Genomic DNA, 18,269 nt, shown 5'->3' with positions numbered 1-18,269 from the left:
CAGGCCCCTGCTCTCAACAGGCCTTTGATATGTTAGCTGGCCTAGGACAGCAGTGGTCAGAAGAAATTAAGTAGGACATAGGACTTGGCTCCCTTCACAGACCTGCCCCAGGAGGCTGTATCCTGGTAAAGAGTAGCATTTTACATGGCCATATAAACTCTCTGTATTTCACAGTCACATGAAATCTGTATCCTGGTGGGCTTCCAAGACCTCAGCTAGGCAGAGGCACCACCCATATGGATGCAATTGCAAGTGAGTGACCTTGGAGAGATATGGCCCAGGAGAAATTAGCACATTCAGTGGGAGCTCTCATCCTATTTCCTTTCTGCCAAGGGACACAGGCAACAGGGAAGAGCACAGAAATTCTTGTTTGGCAGAATTCAACCTGTATCAGAGCTCTGATCCCTACTGTTTCACTCAAGACTGGCCCAAGTAAGTCTTGAGACAGTGAGAGAAGAGGCTAAACCTCACTGCCTCAAAGCCCATCATCAGTCAGTGTCCCTTAAGAAGAGCCCCAGAGGCAGCACAGCCTTAAGAGGCATCAACCCAGTGGAAAATCCCAGGGACAGAGGAAGAGGAAGGACAACAGGGCACAGCTCTCATCCCTGCAGGACAGCATACAGCTAGACACAGGCAGCCAATGCACCAAGCATTATTCAGCACGAACAAAAAAAGCTCTTTCCAGCCTCTGCCTCACAGCTGCTCATCTGTATTCCAAGCCTTTGACCCCAACAACCCTTCTGGCTGAGAGAGATGGGGGGCATCATTTCACCTGCTCCCTCCCATCCCTCTCCTGTTCCAACATCTCAGCCCACCCGCCCCCACTTGCTCTGAAGCCGATTGCCTCCTTCACAGGGTCACCTCCGTGCAAAAGACAAACCTCTTGTCTGGACACCGAGTTTCCTGGATGTTATCTGACCAGGATGGGGAAGGAGGGGGAAAAAGGTCTTCCTCCAGAACACAGAGATGGAATTGGTTGAAACAGCTCCAATCAATTGGGCTCAGTATCTGAGATGGTATTTTGATTCCAGTCCTACAGCAAGAGACAGCACAAGGCCAGGCGAGGGCAGATTACATGATCTCTCAAAGCTGCCTTTCACTGCAGCACAACATGTCCTCTGTGCTGCTAGAGGGCTTTCTTGGGCTGAATGAAATAACACTCTACAGCTCTTGATTCCTACCTCAGGGCAGCAACAGCATCTCTCCTACCCATCTTTCTCCAGGGAGGAGATTAAATATCAGAGATGAATCAAAATGCAGTCAATCAGGCCAGGCAATCTGCCAAAGCAGGAAAAAGGAAGGGAGGGGGCAGAGAAGGTACCTCAGTACTGCAGTGACCTGTTTAAATGCTGGTGTTGAATGCTGAGCTGCCGGATCTCTCCAAGGCTCCAAGAGACAGGAAGAGAACACAGAAGTGGGAACCTTCCTCCTACCCTGGAGGATGGGGACGAGCCCACATCACTTCTCAGTCATCAGCTACACTTGTGGAAATGGGCAGACAACTGGGAGAGCTGAAGAGACAGGGTAAGGCTAATCCAGCCTGATGCAGGAAACCCAGATCTGGTAATGATCTAGAGAAGAGAATGAGATTCAAACACATGCACTATTGCACCCCTCTCAGTCCAAGAGATTACACAGCTCCAAGGGGCTCTGGGAAGTACGAGCCCACAAGACCCTCTCAGAGCAGAGGTGCAAAGATTAGGCCTCCAGACCCTCCCAGGCCTTGACGGGTGTCTCCACACAGGGCATTTCCACTTTCCAGCAGCAGTAATGTTGCTGGAGCCAGATTCTTTGGCCACAAAAGCATAAGCTGCTGGGGTTGGAAGCAAGAAAGGTTGCTTTAGTGCCTCTTTGTATTTTAGCCACGTTAGGCCAAAGACAGCTGAAGTCTGGGAGCAATTCACATTGTGCTACCACAGAGTCCTGCTCTGAACCAGAGCTCTGCTGGGCTACAGTGCTTTGCACAGACACTCAGAGAAGGCTTTCCTCTTCCAACAATGCATCTGCCTGCACTGGGCATCTGGGTTACCTGCAAACCACAGCATCCATGTTGCAGGGAGAAACTGCCAACACTCAAAGGGCAGGCTGAATTCAGAAAGTGCTCCAAATTATTGTCAAGAGGGCCTGAAACCCAAACCACCACCTCAGAAACCCTGTGCCAGGGTGAGAGGTTGGGGAGCACAAGTCAGAGTTCTCAGAAACAGGTTGTTCAAACGCATCTTCATGCGAAGCAGCAGCAGGTAAACCACAGCAGGAGGGGAGATGGGAAGGCAAAGCAGAGAAACACCAGAAACTACAACGGAAGGATAGAAAACCACACCAAGAACTGGAGAAGCAAGCTGTGGTCTCAAAGACGTACATGCACTCACACACAGGCGCAGTTTCTTGGACTGTTTATCAAGCTCAGGAAGGAAGAGGGATCAGTCTGCCAGAAAGATCAGAGATGCTGGCGCTGTCATATGATGCTCCCTCTAAGAAACAAAACCCACAGAGTGTGCATACACAGACAGAGAGGAAGCTACAAGGAAAGCCTTGAAAACAGAGGAGGAAACCCTAACCCCACCCCAGAGGTCCTACCTTTAACTAAACCCCCTCCCAAAACCTAATGAAAAGCACAGCCAAACTTGCATTATTCCAGGAAAGCAGTGGACAATTTCCTGTACTCCCCTGTCCTCTTCTGCCCTTACAATGCAGCAACTGGACAAATCCTTTCTCAGCCTGGCCATGTGAAGAACAGGGGTCTCTGCCCAGTCCCAAGCCTCTGCCAAGGGTGCTCAGCTCCCTTTGGAGAAAACACTTGCTATGCAAGTGCACAGACATGCCAAATAATCCTTCCTTGTTCCCAAGAGCTTTGACTCCAGCTTGTATGAAAATCAGTAGAGTCAATAAAGTTACTGGCTGTGGACCCAGCTAGAAATGAAAGATTTGGCCAGCAAAATGACTGTATCCTGGCCTAGGCAAGAGTTTGCCTCCTACCCTGTCAGTAAAGCCCTACACAAATTCCTCATACAACCATACCCTGTTTACAACCATGGCAGAACAAGGGAAGAAAACCCTCAGTGGGTTGTTGAGAAGACATTGGGGCATGGCTGAGACTCCCATGCCTGCAAATGCAGGGACACCCATGGAGGGGGGCCGGAGAGGGAAACATCACAAGAGCCAGAGAGCATCAGATGCTCTCCTGCTCCGGCTTTTAACCGCTCGCACATGAAGCCCAGATGGTTTCCAGAGTGAGGGAGAAGGGTGTGCTGCTTACACAAGCAATGCCATATTTCAGTAAATATCATATGCCATCCAGACATTCTGGACTGGATCCAATTTCCGTTAGGCTTTGCTCAACTGGGGACCTGGCTCCTCCAGCAGACAGCAAACTCCATTCGTGCTAATGCATGTCTAAGGCAGATCTGTGTCTTGGGCAGGCACACATTTCTACCAGATGATCCTTGTTACACCTGGCATGAAGAGAAGATTTCCAATGTTCAGTCAATCAACCTCTGCTCAGAGGCTCAGCTCAGACAGAAATGAGTTAACTCTTCCTCACCAGCTCGATGCAGGAATATGTGGGCCACAGCAACCTGCTCCTCCCACTCACCTCTCTGGGGATCCTCACAGTCTCAGATTCCTTTCATGTGCTCCATCTCAGAACCTCCCGTGGGTACCTGCAGTGCTAGGAAATACTTGGTGTATTTGTTTGATAACTGTCACAAAAGACACAACACAATTGGCAGTGCCTGGAGATGAGGTGTGAAAGTCTCTTTGTAATGTCAGACAGAAAAGCATATCTTGAGTTCTTTCCTTAGGTCCTTTTCAAATGAAAACCATTAAATCTGTCTCTAAACTATTAGGGAAGAGCAGAAGGAGGAAGTATTTCAGCAACCTCCTCTTTAACATAGTAAATTTAAGGAAATGAGGAAGTTCTCCAGTGTATACACAGTCCCAGGCACAGACTCACCTTGATACAAAACTCCAAACAAAACTTTAAAAGATAGTCTCCCTAATCCTGATTACTGCTTACTGCACTAGGATGCTGCAGGTCCCTGCACAACCTCTGTCTAGTAGACTATCTGGCTTCAAGATCTTCTATTGGCCAAGACAAACTAGGCCTTATCCAAGGAATTCTTGCAGGCACTCATCTTTCCAGGACACAGTACTCCAAATACATGTGTTCTTCAACCTGCCAATGAGCAAATGGGACCATGAAAGAACAGCAGTAGCAGGAATCAACAAAACAAGGCAGGAATCATTCTCCCAGAGAACCAACCTGTATCTTCCGTGACCAGAACTTCAATGCCTACTTCTCTTTCAGACGCACAGCACGTACTCCAGGCAGCTTTAAAAACCAACCTCCCTTTAAAAATCAAGCAAAACTCTCACAGGCTTGGCAGAGGGACACTAGATGTCTGTCTCACTGGCAAAGATGACAAAAGCAGGGCTCCCCTCCCACAGCCCATATGCACGAGACACACTGGAATGGATAACACCTTTGTCGAAGCCAAACCAGAGACCCGACAGCTTTTCTGACATTTCTTTTGAACACTGAAGCCAAAAACTGCACACAACCAGGATGGTGTGGGGTTTAATGCAAAAACACAACAAGCAAGTTTTGTTCCACTCAAGCTATGGGTTTAGTTGGAGGTTGCCAGTATTAACACACTGGTCACAGTGCACGAGCTGGAGTGGCTGTGCAGCCTGTTCCCCCCTGCACACACATGGGCCAGGGTAGGAGGTGGGCACTGACAAAGCCACAGCAAGTGGCACTGTTGAAGCTTTCTTGCCCTCTTAAGGGGCAAGAGCCTCTCTAGCTCATTCCTTTGCTCTTCTGTGACTTTCTGGCTCATGGCTGAGAGCCCTTTCCTCCTCTTCTTCCCAGTCCTCCCAGATCCTGTGTACTAGATAACCTCTGCCTTCTCTCTGTTGTTGCATCTAAGCCCCCAAACAAAAGAAGACAGGTCATTCAGAGTAAAGCCTCAAATAGAATTTTCTCTCTGAGAGCAAAGGATTTTATTTAAAAAACCCAAACCAGGTATCTAATATATAAAGCAGCTCAGATGAGAGCTCCAGGAAGCTTTGGCTCAGCCCAAGAGCTAAACAACTGTGAACTCTGTTTTCAGCTGTTCAACTGCTGACAATACATGACCATCCTTACAAGAAAGAGGAACAAACCAAAAAAAGACCTTTTTAATCAAGCCAGTTGTTGACATATTCCTCAAAAACTCTGACAAGTTGTAACTGTGGGTTTTATAGCACATACATACACCAGCATGGTGCAGGGCACCTCTCCAGTTACTTCCACGGCTTGCTTAGCACTCTGGAAGCTGGTGCTGGCCTTCTCCAGACACTTTGGTCAGCCCTTTTTCAAGCTCTGAGTGTCTGTGTGTGTCTCCCACGTTTGCTCCTTCTGTGGGACTCATGCTGTAAATCTTGGTATTGCTACAGCAATTTCCCAGTCTAATCACATGCCTTGTTGCACTACCACAGCAGTGATAGCTGGTTGAACCACACACCACATCCTTGCAATTGTTTCTATTACTCACAATTGACTTATTTATTAAATTTCAGCTTGCCAAGCCTTGCCAGGAGATGAGCAAGAACCCTGTCACCCCTCCTTGCTGTTCATCAGAGTGGAAGAAGGCAGGTGAGTAGGCTGTGAGTCTGAGCTGTGAAACAGTCCTGGCAATTTTGTAAGGACATGCTTTCTCCAGCAGCCAACCTCCCTTGCATCTACACACCAGGCCTTGAGTCCTGGGAAGTAAATGCTTGAATTGCAACAGAAATCAAAAGGGAAAGTAGATGCAAATAAAGACTGAATTAATTTGTGATTTTAGAGTAGACAGGTATTTCCACAGACTTGCTTGTAGCATGGCACCAGCTGCAGTCCCCACACCAACCCTCACTTGCAGATCTAAGAGCCATCCACAGCAGAAATTGAAGTGCCTCTAGATGCAAGGAACTCTGCTTGTGGGGGATTTCCTAGGCTTGGAACAAACAGCCTGATAGCTCCTGGCTGCTTCGGAGGCCCAACCCACCATCTTGTGCCTCACAAACACTCCTCTGACAAAAGACTTTGACTCCTTGCTTTCAAAGGGGAACAAACAGAAGGCAAGTTCAGACAAGGCTCATGGCTGCTTGCCCAGCCAGGCCTCAGCTAGTCCTTCATAGTAAATATTTGTTCTTAATTACAGTGCCGTTTGCCCCGGGAGCTTGCCTGCAATCTGTAGGAGGGAGGGGGATTATGTTGTTGATAGGTAAATAATAGCTCTTTCATCCAAGAGAACCCAGTGCATTTTCCAAAGATGAAAGCCTCTTGAATGCTTTCTCCATAGGTTAGGGTAAGGATTTTAAATCTTTGTCCCACTCAGGGGCGTGCCAAAAACTCCCACATTAGGTTCAGAGAGAGGGAGATTGGAGCTCCACTGCACAGCTCCCTCTCCAGCCTTGTTGCAAGCCAGAATCGAGTGGTACAGGCTCAGCACTAGGACTGGCAGTCGGGTGTTAGGCAGGATCTGGTCTGCCTCTGGAATGTGAAGTGAGGACAGAGCCTGCTGCTGACCAGCACACTGCTCTGCCATGCTCTGTCATGCCTGGTCATCACGCTGAGACAACGAAGCCAGGAATGAACTCCATCCCTCCTGGTCCTGCTTCTGCCCAGCACACAGCCACGCTCCTTCATGGGGAGCTCCCAAGGGCCTGAAGCCTCTTGTAAGGAAGGGCAAGGCACTGCCCAAGCATAGAGCAGCCATGTGAAGCTATCCCACAGACAACATGTGGGAAGCAGCTAGTTCTCACTCTCCCCAAAGCCGACAAGTGTGACTTTTGATCTTGCTGCACTCAGCTTCCAAAACATCAAAATTACAAATATTTATCAGTGAGACTAAGGGAAACGTAAGCGAGACAGCAGACCTCTGCTCTGTCTGAGGAGGAGGTGAGAAGTGACTTCCTCCCACCCACCACGAAAAAACCCATCTGACCCTCTGGGAGGCAAGGAGTGCAAGCACTCCCCCTCTCCCAAAGCCACCGAGCTAATGTCACTGCCAAAGCATCCAGGACCTTGGAGTCAAGATAGTTCCAGCCACACATTACCCGTTTCTTCCATAAAGAGGAAACCCAAACAAAAACAGCAACAAAATAACCCACCACAGGCAACCAAAACTGGTATCTACCCATGCTACAGCTCCAACATTCCTGATCCATTCCCAGTTACCAAGCCCAGCACAGAGGATAAATGCCTGTGAACACCAGAAATGAAAGGAGCCTTCAAAGGCTCTGAACTTCCAGGGGAGAGCCAGACAGGCAGAAGTCTGACAGTGTAATATTGAAAAATCCAAGATAAACTGCACTCTTTTCCTCCTACATTCAGCCTATCATTCATGACAGGTTTTTTTGCATGTCCCAGCCAGGCAGGAGCAGCCACAGGGATGATAGTGCACTTCCAGTGCCCAGGAAAGCAACACAAACCCTCCAGCACCAACTCTGCTCCATTGCCCTCCTTGTCGTATTGTTTATAAGCAGATTTGCTGGGCTTGGTTTTGCTCCTCTTTCTAAACATCACACAAGCCTTTTATTTTCCTTTCCTCTAAGCTCTGCTTAAAAGAAAAAAATATTGTCATTCCCTGCCCCCAGCTGTAAAGGGCCGACCCAAAATTTGTTGCCAGCATGCAATAAATATTTGTACAGTTCCTTTGTAACTTCATTCATCTCTCCATACTGCAGAACTTGAATCATTTAGCATTTTTCCCCTCTTACCCAAGGTCTTCAAGTTCCTAGACAGAGATTTAATGAAGCCTCTGAAAATCCCCAGTACAGTATCCTCTACTAACACCCTTGTAGTGAGCTGGAGTTTTTCAGCTTGGCCCATGTATGAAATCAGCTGTGGTGTGAGCAGCAGAAAAGAGAAAGATTTGCTCTGTAAATCCTCCTCTCTACAGGAATATCCCATAGCTGGGGAACAACAAGTCCCAGGTCTTACATCTGGGCTTTTACACAAACCCCAGCTCCATGAAAGGTCACATAAATGGTTCATTGCATTATGTTCAGTAAAGGACAGCACTGGAGCTACAGGACCAGAAATGCAGCTGGTGTCAAGTCTTTCCTCTGGTATGTTGCCAGGTCCTACCCACCTGAATCTCTTTATTACATCCTTTAGATGTTTACTTTGCTTCCTGCCACTGAATTCGTCAGACAGGCTTCCTTGCTATTATGGTAGTTACGAGGTACATGGTTAGAGGCACATTTTATAGTGTGCCTCAACAAGGAGTTAAACCTATAAATCTATATAAGAAACACATTACATTTAGAACAAGAAGTGAGCAAGGAGGGAAGTTTTGAAAGGCCACTTTCAAACAATCCTTGTTTATCCCTGACTTAGGCTGAACCTTTAACACAAGTCTGCCAACAATCCCCAAACCACCTGTAGATCCTCCACCTGTAAAAAAATAAAGGTACCTTAAAACCAAAAGCACCATTAGGTCCCTGTTGCTGGCCCAGAGTCCCACTCCTGAGCAGTGCAGAGCCTTCCAGATCACCAGCTTACAACCTTGTAAAAGATGGAAAAAATTTGATTTGGGGTTAATGCCTTTTTCCTTTTGAAGGGGAAGGGGAGACAGCCAGGGAGCACAAGCAAGTTTACATGCCAAGAGTCGAAACCTAAAGGAAAAGGTTTCCAACAAAACAAATTACTTTCAGTTTAATGGGTTTTTTTCCTTTCCTGATGCAGCACAAACCACCTTAATGTGCTAGTAGCAAGGAGGAAGGGTGTTCCTCCTAACTCTGTTTTCTAACACAGATGCAGACTATTACTGGGGAAGCAGAGAGCAGGGTTGAACAGATTTCTCATCAAAACCTATAAACCTGAAAAGAACTATCAGGCAAGAGCAGCTACTGGTGACTTCTTGAATGAACTCACCTTGAGACCAAAGCAAAAAGCCCAGGCCCTTGATCCTTGTAAGTCCCTTGAAATGAGAGGAAGGATGCACATATATTTAAGTTAATTCATTCAAAGTCTAAGCACACACCCCCTTACCTTCAGCAATACAGAGCATAAATATTCACCAGGGAATGGAGCAAGGCAGGGGAGACCAGAAGAAACACTACACATCTTGTGAGTCACAGCAAGCCATGACAGAAGATTCATTAACTGGATTCAGGTGATCCTATTAGCTTTGCAATTGCTGCACATCAGGCTGCAGAGTAATTAGGGCTGCAATTCAGAAGGATTTACCAGAACATTTTTTATTAAAACACAGTTGTTGTTAATCAGCCTGACTAAAGCCTTCAGAGCTATTAGCCTGCTACACAGAAGTCATAATTACTTCATCCACTGGGGAAGAAGGCATCAAAGAAACTGCCTGGGATCACCTGCAGGTTTAAAGGACCAAAGGAAAGAAGGGATTTAATGGGACATCTCCCTTTGGCATCACCACAGGTTTTTGATCAAGTTTTGAATTGGAGCATTCGGGAGGCCAGAGGAGAATGTAAGAACATCAAGTCTACACAGGAAGGATTTGCCATCGGAAGTATGCCAAGGCAACACCCAGATGCATTAGTTGACTCAGAGTTACTGCATTAGTCTTAATTGCTGCCTAAAAGTTTAGTGGTCCACCTGAATTACATGATCTCTATCTGCTGAGGATGTTTGGCCACCCTGCAGCATCTCATAGAAGCAGGGCCCATATTTCCTCTTCCGGAGGCAGAGCATTTTTCCATGCAGACAGACCCAACCACTCTGGACAGGGGTCAAGGACAAGCATCTCCTATTAGAGCAGTGGAGCACGAGCAGCTCCTGGGTTTCCTAGTATATAGCTAGCCATGGGAACAGCAGGATGCAGCCCAGCTCCAGTCCCTGACCTTACTTCCACAAGGTTAAGGCAGGCTTGATTCAGATGACAGGGAACTGGGCTCAACAAGTCTGGCCACAGGATTGAGAAAGAGTGAGGCATCTGAGCCCTGCTGCTTTGCCTTGCTCTGCCTCACAGACACTACACACACAGCCCTGGATGGGAGCAGGAGCACAGAGACACCAATACAGGACAGGGAAGGAACAATTTTCCCCTCCACCCTCTAAGACCAGACATGGTGAGCATAGGACAGGGGGGCTGTGAGTCAGGCTGGCCCTCCTCTACCACCAGCACTGCCCTTTCCTAGCTCCCTTTGCTCAGAGGTTCACTACCAGCACACAGAACACCCTTTCTCAGTTTTCCCATCCCAGCTGGCCTCTGCAGCAAGCACACTCCTCCAGGAGGGAACTGGCTGATAGACCACACAGATCATGGGACCACACTGTCATCGTTCCTGTGCATCCGGGTGCTCTGCCAGGAACCCTGCCAGACCCTTCAAAACCAACACCCTCGCCCATGTTAAGCAATGCAGTTTATCAACAGTCTAAAGGGAAGCTCAGAAAGGAGAACGTGATAAAAAAACAAGTGGAAATCTGTGTGTACACACAGGCTGTGAGGACACGGAAACAACACGGGGGCAATGACAAGCAGCCAGCCCTCACCACAGGCTCTGGGAGGGAGGAGATCTGCTTGTAAACCAGGCACCTTTAGAAGAAATACTTTGACTTTTATCCTCTGGAGAGTCTGATGCTGGGGTTGTGGAGGTGGGAAGAGCCCAGTGGACATCTGGCAGGGTCTCCCTCAAAATTGTCCTGCTCAGACACATGGCACAGAAAGCATAAAGGAGATTCTAACCACTGCAGGGTTTACTTCTGAAGAAAAATATTCCATTTTAATAAGTAAGCTAAATTAGCATGTTAAATATCCTACTATTCCAAGGGGAGGAGGTAGGGGAGATTTTGCCAGCTTCCCCTCCTTGAGCACTTCAAACACTTTGGCACATCCGCCCTACAGGGAAGCCTGTACAGTGCCCAGGCCTGGGGTAGGCTTTGCATCATTAGCCATGTACAACACCTAGCACAGGACTAATGATGTAATGCAAATAATTAAACATAAAATCATGGTTGGCAGTTGACAGAAGAAGGGAGTTGGTTGGAACAGCTCATAGTGACAGTTTGTTCTTCCTTTGCCCTAATTCAAGTCACAGAGCTGAAAAGTGCTGTCCTGCCTGGCAGGGTCCCAGTGCAGCAGAGACAAGGACCCCCTTTGAACTTCCAGACTAAAGAAACTCCTGGTTAACTGTCTGACCAAGTGCAGAGGGGATAACTGTCTGGATCCGACCTGCTGGCACCCTGCCAGAAGGAATTAAAATAAAAAAGACACTCCAAAGTCTTCCAAAGTCCTTTCCAAGTAAAGCAATAATAATAATAATAATATCTGATCTTCATAAACAATCAATACTGAACTTAACTGAACATTTTGCTCCTTTGCAGCTGGACACTAGACCTAGGTGCACAGCTTGGAACCAAATGCTCATTAAATGATTGAGCTCCTTTGACAGTTCACAAATTAGCCACGAACAGACTTCAGTTTTGATGACTCTACTCATCATGTTCAAATATTCAGTTTATCTGAATATATTTCAGCTAATAGATAATTCAGTAATTATTGGTTGCCCAAATCACATGGTGACTTTCCAACATAAGATCACTTAATAAATTTGGATTCCAAGTGGAAATGGCCTTAAGGGATCTGCTTTTCTAGACACTGTTTATGGGCTATCTAACCACTGGTTTAGGGGAACCTTCCATAGTCACTTTTTAAAATCTAGGCCAGAATTCTCTTTTATTTTAAAATTGAAAGTCATGCAAAAGTTTCCAAATTACAGACTCATTCCACTGACACTGCTGAGAATAAACTATTAATATTCCCATGAAGCTCTAAATTTAAAGTGTTGCATATGCAGCTGGAAGCCCTATGAGCTGTTTTCCTTTGAATCCTCCTGAGCTGTTTTTTAACCTGAAGGCTTCATTGAGCTCTCCTGGACATAAATAAAAGAGTTAAACATTTCCTTTTCTGGTACATCAGACCAATTGATACTTGACTCACAGACCTTCCAGGCCTAGAAGGTTTTACATTCTCAAGGGACTATGTCTCCAAAATGAAGGTTTTTTTGTATGTTTTCCTGTTTACACTTCAATTGTGTTGCAGTTGTAGTTTGCTTTTTTTGTTGTTGTTGTTGTTTCCATGCACAGCAAGAAGCAGTTTCAATTAACAAATTAAAGATTCCTGTAAATTTTGTCTACCTGGGTAGGGTAAACGAGGGGTTTTTGGGATAGAGGAAGAATAAAAAACACACAAACAGAATAAGGGTTATAAAGATGAAAAGTAAACAGACTAAGCAGCTTCTTAAAAATCCCTTGCATAGAAGACACCGGTCTTCCAGCAGGCACAGGAGAAGCAGCAACATGAAGCAGCAAAAGGGGATATACTGAGACCCAACAGCAACTCAAGAGCTGTGAGACTTGCAAAAAGCCACTGGCCTTTATCAGAAAGGGCTGCCAACAGCAGAACCACCCGTTCCTCTCCGTCTGTGTCTGCAGGAAACATGATAAAAACCTTCACCAAAATATAAATAAGGAGTCAGGACTTGCTGGCTCGTTATTTTGCATGACAGCCATGTCACAGGGGTGCTGCCCAGGGATCACAGCCCTGCTGACTGGGGCACTAAGGAAAGTGGAAGGCAGAGATGGTGCCCACCCTAAACTGGCTCCCGCTGCTTATTCTGGAGCCACAGCTGAAGTCATGTTCAGAGCCAGGAAGGAGGAAGACATACAAACTTAGAGGCAAGCTGTGCTCTCTGTTCAAAGCTCTGCTCCATTCACCATCTGACTGCAGGCAATTAAAACTGGCTCTCTGCTCTTTGGTGTTGTTTGTTGCTTTGTGTTCTTGTCCACACTCACTAGTAATGGAGCACACAACAAAATTCCCCACGTTTCCCACTCTGATCTTCCAAAAACACAGCAGTTCACCCAAACCTCAACACTGGGTGCTCACCCAGGAATGGCCTCCACTTTCAGGAGACTGATTACTTCCACCAAAGCTGCCTTGGTAGCAAGTTTAATGAATGAAGAATGCCCTAAAGAGAAAGGAGACAAGTGAGAGTTTGGCACAGAGCGTCCACCCCACCCTGCTCACTGAACACCAGTCCCTCCCAGTGCTGTGAAGAGCATTTACCAGGACTGCCAAGTCCTGGTAAAGACTGAGAGCTGGACCTGGAAGTCAGCCTGTCCTGAAAACCCACCCCAAGATCCTCTGTGTGCTCCCCACCTTCTTCTGGCCAAGCCTTCTCCTCTTCAGGGCTTCCCACACAGTAGGATACTGCTGCCTGCAATTCTCCAGGGGACACCTTCCCAGGTGAGAATGGGTACAGATCAGGATTCCAGCAGCTGGGTACTCTGACTCGACACACCTGTGCTCACAGAAAGCCTGGAAGAAGAAGGCTGAGCCATGAGGTTTGGTGAAAGCTGGTTTGTTAAAAGCTCAGGGATCGATCCCTGCTCTGCCACCAACTTTCTGCTGGTGGCTTAGTCCAGGGTCTGCTCACAGCCAGTGCAGGACATCCCTTTCCATCCATCCCCTGCCTCACTGAGCACCCTGAGGTTGGTATGTCCCTTCAACAGCAGCAGGGACTCCCCTTCTGCAGCAGACCAGATCCCAACAGCACACACAAGAGTTCTTGAATTTTCTTTCTGCAGCAAGCCCAAACTCTTGCTCCAGTTCTTCCACCTTCCCAAGCTCCAGTGCCACACCAGGTGACTCAGTGCTTTGCAGAAATGCTGACCCCTTCAGCACCACAGCTCTTCACTGCAGGGTATCTGTCATCTGTAAGGGGGAAATATCACACAGCAGCACCTGGCCAGCAAAGGATCAACCTTTCAAAATCCACTCTGCAGAACTCAGGGAGAAAACTAATAAACAAGGGCAGGCTTTGACCTGTGCAAAGGAGTGGAGCATCTGACAAGGAGGAGACGACAATGGTGACAGCAAAATGCAGCAAACTCAGTGACCAGGCACAGCATTTTAGCAGTGACCATGGAGAGCCACAGTAGATGTTTCCAGACCTGACTGGCAACCAGGCAGGACTAAAGCACCACTTATAAAATTACAAGGTTAATAGATGCTACAAGCACGTTACCAGCTGTCGTGACTTGCTGGAAGCACATCCCAGAAGATAGCAGAAGCAATTACACTCTGTTCACTATCCAGCTGCATCAACCACCCGTAGGCACTACTTAGCAACCCTTCACGGAAGTAAACTTAGCACAGAGAGGATCTGCTGTGCCCACACCACTGTATATGTCCTCTGAGCCAGCCCTGCTCCCTGACAGAGTTTATCTTAAACAGAGAAGAAAACCAAACCTGCCATCAGAGTCAAAATGTGCCCTGTCTCGGGTTAAAGTAGAACCCTTAGATCACATAACCTGCTATGGTGAAGAGAAAACAGCAGAGCCAGCCACGTGGGAAAGGAATGGAAGTCCACATTGTTCTGAGGACTTTCAGAAAAAAAATCTGTCCTGGGAGGGCCAGAAACAATAGGAAGTGGGAAACTAAGATACAGATGGCATATGGAAGGTTGAAAAGCCTTGTCCTAACTCCTACAGGAAGCCTGGGACAGGTCTTGTGAAATCTCCTGTCCAAGTGGGCCTATCTAAAAGGAACAGGAAGTTTCCAGGAAGCAACAGGGGTTTGTACATCACTGCAGCTTCATGAACTTGATCCAAGGCAAGGCCTGTAAACCTTCTGAAGGAAGAAGCAGTGACCAGCCCAGAGCTGGGCAACAAACAGAACACCAACCCCAGCACACACCGGGGAGCAGGACAGATAGTGAAAAGCCAAACGAGTCCAAACCCGCAAGGGCATGACGGCATTTTTCAGGAACTTGCAACACCTCCTTCAGGGTGGGGATGAGCAACCAGTGTCCACACCTTATTGCACTGTAGCCATTCATAGGGTTATGGGATTGTGCTACAACACCTGCTGTACATGAATACATGGTGAGGGACCCTCACATCCGCCGTAAAGGCGACTTGTTTCTGACAAACACACACCCGCTCTCACCCTGCTTGCAATGAAACACAGAGAGGCATCACAGGCTCCCTGCATGGTGCTGGGATGTGGACAGGACAGGGACAGGCAGAAGGCTGCTCTTCATTTTAACAGGTTGTCTAAAAAAGGTTCATAAAAGCGACTGTCTGTAGAGAACTCCTCACCACAAACAGCTCCAGCACACTCCACCCTGCCCAGATAAAAGGTGAGCATGAAGGACAGGCCAAGTCTCTGGTACAGGCTCCAGCCATGGGTCTAGGTAGAGCAAAGAAACACCCCACCCCAATAATCCCCTTATGCTAGAAGAAAAGATTTGTGGGTTTCTGCATTTTCAGCAATGCCGTGCAACTTTAAATACCTAATGGGTACACACATTAGCATGTCTGCTTTGGGAAAAACCACACAGCCTTTTCCTTCTTATTTAGTGGTTTATTTGAATAAAAACTGGGAAAATTAAACATTCCATCCATGCAGCTTGAATCAGTACACAAGTGACAAAAAAGTACTTTTAAAAACACTTTTCTCTGTATTTTTCTCGGGCTACTCCTCCTCTGGTGACACAAAGCAGAATCTGTCTCTTTCCCTCTGCCGAAGCTGACATCAAACAGCAACTTCATCACATCATAAGTTACAATTAAGGCTACTCCTGGAAAAAGATGATCCTTTCCTAAATAAATGCTAAAGCTCTCCTGACATATCTCTTCCTATTGTCTGTATCCAGCCCTGTATTTATAAGATTAGCCTCAAATTAGGACTGTTTCCTCATTCTTTCTTCACTCTTACTACAGCCTGGTTCCTGGGAATCTGATCCTATCTTCTACAGAGGTTACTCCCTGTTGATAGGAAATATCTAGTGTATGTGGGCAGGAAGCGCCAGCAGAGGATAATGAGGATTAAGAGAGAGTCCTTGTTATGACTTATCACCACAGCAGATCAGGAGACTCAGTGGGCCATTTGATCAACAGGAACATTAGGAACTGTCTCACACTCCCACACAGTGTCTCGCCCCACTGTGGTGTGGGTTTAAGTAGCACACGAGGGCTTTGAGGGCAGGATGAGTTGGCCTGACCCATCCAGATACTTCCACATCATCCAGTCCTTCTTAACCAGAAGCAGAGTACTTGAGATGAGAGAGGACAGGTTGAAGAAAGCAAATCCTTTTGGAGTTGGTTTCTTGCCCAAACATTCCTCAGAGGAGACAAGAGGTGGGGTTTGTTGACCCAGGGAATAGCTTTCCATTGCCTAAGGAATCTGTTCATTTCAGAGTGCCTGGTGCTGGTGAAGAATAAGATGTTCCTGTTGGTATGAAGACCTTCTCAATGCTTTGGCTGTCTGTTTGCAATGTCCATTTGATAACAGATGTACAATAACCTCAGGAGTTTTCTCCTCAAGCCATGCACCTCAGCAGCTCTATTGAACAGAGAGAGACCTCAGTGTCTCCAGCCTCCATAAAAGCTCCTCAGACACACACGACCACAGTGTGCCACACACAGCTCATTCCAGGACAGTATCTTCTTGGAAAAGCAGAGGAATCAGAGCCACTAATTGTTGTTGGATCAAGCTTCATCCTGCCCTGCGTCCTGTTTTCAATGGGACTTGACAGCAGCACCTGGAGAAGAGTATAAGAACAGGCCAAGGATGTAGCTGTGTTACATTACAAACACTTTCCCAGGCTCCAGCTATTTGCAGTTGTGGGATTTTCTCAGCAAGATACTGTGTATTGATATTTAAAAGTCCACTCAATGGATTTTCATGGCATTACTTCAACGTCCCCCAAGCCTACAAAAGCCTTTATTCACCACAGATTCATACAGTGCATTTATACTGTTTGTTCTCAGCTCTCCTTGTAGAAGGTGACTGGCTTTGGGTTTTTGACCATCCCCAGAATCAAGCCTTGCTCCCATAGCACAGTTCATTGCACTTCTGAGATCTCTCTCCCTTGTGGCATTATCCCTTTCTGAGCTTGTTGCACTGCATTTTAGATTAGGATGGCTCCCTCCTCCCACTGGATGGCTTTGTTTTTCTCAGCATCCTATGCTATAACCCCACCACTCCACATTGCAAGGACTTCCTACAGCTGTTCAGTGCAGCTTTTGGGTTTTGCTACTCTGAACAGTCAGCAGCAAACTTCTTCATCTGCCACTTACTCCTCTTTATCATTAACAGACACATTCAACAGCTTTGGCTTTTGACAGGCCCTTGTTGCATCTGACTGATGCCAATCCTCCATTGGGAAAGCTGGCCCTTCACCTCTCAGCCTTAATTTCTCAGCTTTCAGCTTATTGTTTACTCATTAGAGACCCCCATGACATATCCCAAAACTCTGAGAGCACAACAGGACCTCTGGCTGGCCAGGGTCCAACCACCCATGGAGTATCTGGAAAAAGACCTATTTTCCCATCTGCTCTCTCAGCCCAACTCATCGGCTTCCAGGCTTCAATAATCTTCCCCAGGAAGGCTCCCAGTTGTGTCAACGAGGAAAGGAGAACAGCTGCAGCTCAGGCACAGCAGAGTCATTAACACTGAGTATGGACAGAGAAAAGGTAATGGCAGCAGCCAGGCACCGAGGAGGCTCCTCTGGCTGAGCATCCCTGACCCTGCTGAACTCCACCTATGCCAGACCACTCCTGGAGCACAGCTTCTTTTTCCCAGGGGGAGCTTGAGCAGATCCCCACAGAAACACTATCAGGACTTCCTCCTGCAATGCCCTGGGGCAGCCACAAAGAGAACTGTCATTACTCAGCAACCCAGCTTGCTTCCGAACCCTGGAAAACATCCGAAGAGAAAAAAAAATGTGGCTCTTCCTAATATCCCTTTCACTGGATATTAGTCCTCAATCCCATGGAGATGAATAGCGCAGACTTTTCCTCCTAGTTACAATCTTCCACCCTGCCACCCACCCCCAGCTCCTCCCCAGATTGTCCCTGTGGATTTCAGTTCCCAGCCACACCGTGCTTTTGCAAAGCGCTCCCTCAGCCTCCTCCTCAGAGCTCCCAGAGAACAAGCCTCAGGAAAAGCACCTTCCTCTTCTTTCACAGGGAGAGGCCGATTGCTTCAGATAATGGCATTAAATGAACAAGTCGGACACTGAGCAGCAAGATTAGTTCCCACAAAGACTGGGTAGTAATGAGAGTGGTTAAAGACAGGTAATGAGTGGGTGGCACCTGTCAGCTTCATAATGTAGATTATAATTTGTTTATTACTCTTGCTACTGCTTTCGCTGCCGTTGGAATGCAATTAATTAATAGCACTGATGAGTCCTGCTCAGTATCTGTCATCCCTGACCTACAAACATCCCTGGGCCGCCGCTGCACATGCAGGAGCACT

This window comes from Manacus candei, unplaced genomic scaffold, assembly GCF_025592945.1.
Source record: "Manacus candei isolate 608988 ecotype Guabito, Panama unplaced genomic scaffold, ASM2559294v1 h1tg000082l, whole genome shotgun sequence".
In the NCBI taxonomy this organism is placed as follows: domain Eukaryota; kingdom Metazoa; phylum Chordata; class Aves; order Passeriformes; family Pipridae; genus Manacus; species Manacus candei.
Note: the sequence above shows the minus strand (reverse complement) of the source record.